Source organism: Pundamilia nyererei, unplaced genomic scaffold (assembly GCF_000239375.1).
Source record: "Pundamilia nyererei isolate P.nyererei 1_Seehausen unplaced genomic scaffold, PunNye1.0 scaffold00083, whole genome shotgun sequence".
Classification (NCBI taxonomy): domain Eukaryota; kingdom Metazoa; phylum Chordata; class Actinopteri; order Cichliformes; family Cichlidae; genus Pundamilia; species Pundamilia nyererei.
In genome coordinates, this window is record NW_005187484.1 from 1,224,091 (window position 1) to 1,229,026 (window position 4,936).

A 4,936-nucleotide genomic window follows, 5' to 3' on the forward strand; every position below is an offset into this window, starting at 1 on the left:
GCAGATAACTTGTTGGCCTATAGTCTGTGATACGTATGTCAAATATGTCTCTCATGAATCATAAAAAGGATTTTTGAGCCACAAACAACATTCCTGTCACAAGGCAGAAGCTGCAATCAGTTTGTGGCAAAATGACTTTTATATAACCTTTATTTATCCAGCTATAAAGTCTCAAAGGACTGGATTGAATATAATGTAGCTACAATAACACTGAGTCATAATGACACTTGCAGAATAGGTACATTTACCAAAATAAACAAAGATATTACACGTAAAAGACAAAGAAAAAAAAAGAGAACAGAAATCTCTTTCTGGCACAATACTGACCCTTAAGTACACAGTTTTGATAATGATAACAGACTGCAGGTGTGTAACAGCCAGCCTGAGAAAATGTGATTGGTGGTTAGGCAGGAGTCCGCCCACATCTCCACCGGAAAGCACAAAGACAAGAAAAACAGCTCCACCACAGCTTGTCCCAATCCTAACAGGAAAAGACTAAACATTCAGCAGAATTAGGGCAGATTTTTGTTGCAATGTAACGTAGCGATTACTGGGCTGTGCAAACATCACAGTTTACACCAGGGGTAGGCAGTCTTTCTGATGATGAGTGCCATCTCAAATTTCCTCAGCAGTCAATGTGCCATATGATTGTATTAGCAATAAATGTAATAACGCTCTATATTAACAGTTACGCACTATATAGAACAACTTTATAGAATTATATTTGTTCACAGATGTTGGCAGCTATCAGTGAATAGTTATCAGCTATTTTGAAACAAAAAAAAGACACTTTTTATCCATAACAAGAACAGCAAATGAAATACAACAGAAAATGCAAAAATGCTATTTATGGTCTTCTCACAACAATGATAAGAAAAATAAACTGGGCCAATATGGCATGTTTGTTAATACAGAGATACACATGTTAATGTGATCTATCCTCTCCCACTCAGAGACACAGGTCTCCGAGTGTCCAGCATTCAGACGGCTACATTCAGACACTCATGTGAGAGAAAATCTGCTCACATAGATATGTAGAGCCAAATACTGTCAATAAGGCCTTTGCAATGTTCTGAAGACAGTTAAACTTGTCAGGTAGTGATGTCCAGCAGGTGAAAATGCAAGCTCCATGAACACGCACAGCTATGGATTCCAGCTGCGTTCATAGTTCTACAAACTTTGACCCCCACAGAGTCGAGGTTTTCACTTCAATCAGCTGCATTTTGATGTCACATTAACTGGCATTAACTCAGCCAGTTAATGCGAGACGAATCCAACTGCTCATTAAAGCTTTCTGGTTTGATCAGAAAAGAAAACATTGGTCCATACGCCTGAAAGTCCTGAAAACACATTGTGAATTCTGTAAGTTATTTTTAGCCAATTACAAGTTGAATCTGGTAGTTGGGGTTGTTAGCTAAGATACCGTCATTAAGAAGCAGCACAACTAATGTGTGTATGCGAGCTAATTTGCGATGTGCACTGCTGGCCTGGCCATTTATTTTTTAATGCACCTTCTCAGATTAATTCACTGTGTGTCGTGCCCAGACTGGGACAAAAAAATGGGCCTAGGCACTTTGACTAGAGACCGGCCCACCAGGTATTATAGGGAAAGCCATAAAGCCTTTGGATGAAAACAAACGCTGTTGTGACAGTGATGTGCACTGTTCATCACCTGTTCAGCTCTGATGATTCAGTAAGGACATCTCCTGGTTTCATCTTCATGTTTTCCTCTCACCACATATCCAAACCGATATCATGACCAGCAGCTTTTACAGCTGTGGCTCCAGTGAACATCAGCTGATACTAGAAATTAATATTAAATCAATTCTAACAACAGCTGACCAAGCTTAAACGTGGAAGTGGAAGATAAACCAACAAGAGAGAAAAGCCGATCAGCTGATCATAGATCAGTTTTAATGATTGAAGTAGCAACAGGAGAGGGAGGGGGAGAAACAGCTGCAGCGTAAAGACAGAATAACTCCAGCTTTGCGTCTTTTTTCCATTCTAGCTGAAGTCCGGGACAAACTGTGTATTTTCTCTTAATATGGGACGATTTCGTTTTTTACTGGACGGTTGGCAACTCTACTAACTTGTCATGTTTTGGCTGTGTGCAGGCAGTAATTGGACTCGAACGCAAATTCACTAGAAAAGGGATTGAACTCAAAATGGCAGCTTTTATTGCTGAACAAAGAACGCCTACAAAACCTAAACTGAGAAGAATCGAACAAAACACACACAGGGAGAACAGGGAGGCACACACAGCATGAGGGGGATCACAACACTGACACAGAGAAACACAGGGCTTAAATACACTGGGAAATAACGAGGGCAATGAGACACAGAAGGGGAGCACAGCTGGGAGAAATCGGACATAACGAGACCCAAGGGAAGCGAAACTCAATATATTCACGGAGGACACAGACCTTCAAAGTAAAACAGGAAATGTAACATAGACGCAGACCTGACTAGGGGAGACAGAGCAACTAAGAAACACAGAGAACAATAACAAGGAGACAGAGGGCAGCTACTAAATACTCAGAAAACTAAAGAGAATACAAGAAAGCCAAACTAAGGCACTAGACTAAAGAATAAACTGGGGCAACAAAGAGAACTAAGATCATAATACAAAAACTCAGAGACACAAGAAACTCAAAACACTGGGTCACCAACCCAGGACCGTGACATAACTAACCTTATGAATAAAATAAAGTTCACTATCAGTAACATCATAGCACCCACCCAGCTGTATATAAACTCCGTTGTGCTAGTTAGAACGCAGTACAAGTTATTGTAACTGACTGTAAAAGGTCAGCACAACGAAAATAAACTACCCCTAAACTTGGTTTATATCTGACCCAGATAGACTGCAGGTCATAACTTCTTACCTGAAGTTCAGTTCACCTGACACTCGGACCAGCAGCAGCCTCCAGTCTCTCCTCCTCCTGTCTCCACTTTCCCTCATCCACCTGCTGGCCTTTGTGGAAGCTCCGCCATAGCCACCACCAAACAACTGAGTTATTTTTACACATTGGCCAACATCTGGCCAATCCACCACCTTTCACTGTTTATACCGTTAGACAAAAAAAATCATCGGCTGTAAAAACGAAAAATCACCACCACATGGCCAGTCTAGCTATGGTCGTGCCATCAGTTAACCCCGGCACGCGTGCCCACGGTTGCCCCTGGTTTACACGAACAATGACCAGCAAGTTTCACGCCCTTACTTTTGCTGTTTTATTTGCATACACTGAGAGCCACGTTTACAACGTTTTAGACAAATTTCCACTGCTCTGTGATGAACAATAAAGATTTTTCTGATTTGGATTCTAATAAGTTACACCATGACACTAAAGGTGATGTCATTAACTTCCTGTTTGTTTTGCTTTTAACTGGATGTGAGAGTTCAATCTGACCAGGAAACTGAGAGCACTGCACACTTCAATTTTCAAATCAATGTTTTTATACAGCGCCAAATCACACCAACAGTCGCCTCAAGGGACTTTATATTGTAATGTAGACCCTACAATAATATATACAAAGAAAAACCCAACCCAGATGATTCCCCCTCCCCATGAGCAAGCACTTTGGCAACAGTGGGAAGGAAAAACTCCCTTTCAACAGGAAGAAACCTGTTATATGGTAACCACTTATATGGTAACAGCCTGGAAACACAATGTAGCCACGTATTTAGGAATAGTTTGACCCTTATTTGGAAAAGTAGAGCCTGATATAATGAAAATGCTTGCTGGGGGGGATAGATAATTTCTGATATATATTACAGCTTATTTTCCAACCTGTATTTACCACCCCTGGTGGTAAGTACAAAAATGCAGGTTTAAATAACAAGTGCGTTGGCTTCATTTATCAGTGGGACTTTTGGCATTACTGATTTTAAATTATAAAAATTATACAAAATACAATTACGGTACCTAAATTCATGGAATTGCTGATCAGCTCTACAAGCTGGAGGGTACTGTATGGGTTTCTGAATTTTAGGTTAATTGAAATATTTAATGTCGAAGATAAATTAAATTCAAGTACAGCTCTACAGCAGGTCTTCTATTAATATTCTGGATTTATATTGTCACAGTTTTCAGAATTCAAACTTTCTGTATTTGAATTTTCTTTAAGTCTTGACCCAGATACTACTGGATATGTTGAGCTCACAGCCTGAGCTGGAGCCATTCAAGCCCAAGTCTCATAATCAGATTTCTCACTCTATGGCAGAGGTCTGATCTGTTCATAGCTGCCTGAGCTGGGAAGATCAGATGTGGTTCCACTCTGTTTCACAGCCTTGACAAGATGAGATTTGTACCATGAAGAAGTCTTTTTTATTTTTTGAGTGTGTCATTTTTTTCCTCGGCCCTGGTGTCAACTGTATTTTTCTGTTTTCAAAAACAGATGTAAAGCTAATTTAAAATACTCTGTTGTGCAGGTACAAGGATAAAAAAAACAAGGGACTTTGCTCATCTTCGTAGGTTAGTATTATATGACATATTAATACTGTGCACTAGTACCGAGAAACATTTGCATCATTAAAAGGAATGTGAGGCTGAGAGCTGATCTCCTGTCATACTGAATTATCTTTCTAGGTCAGAAAGATGTGTTTTGCCTCTTCAGAGGAATGCAATGGATACATTACACTGCCATCTGATAAATGATGTGCCTGACTCACATCGAGCTTTTCTTTTTGTCTTGGAGAGAACCTCGTGCTCTGCTTTTTAACCCAGACAAAAAAAGATGATCAGAGAAAAAAACGCCTCCAAGGTGAGGAGCAAACAAATATTCCACTGGAAATAAGAGGGTAAATATGAGTGAAAATGATCCTTCTTCTTGCTATTCTGAAGTCAGAATGGGATGAAAGAGATATATTTCAACAAGACGGTAGCTGCAGACAGTAGGAGCCTAGTAGGAGTAGGGGTAATGAAATAATACA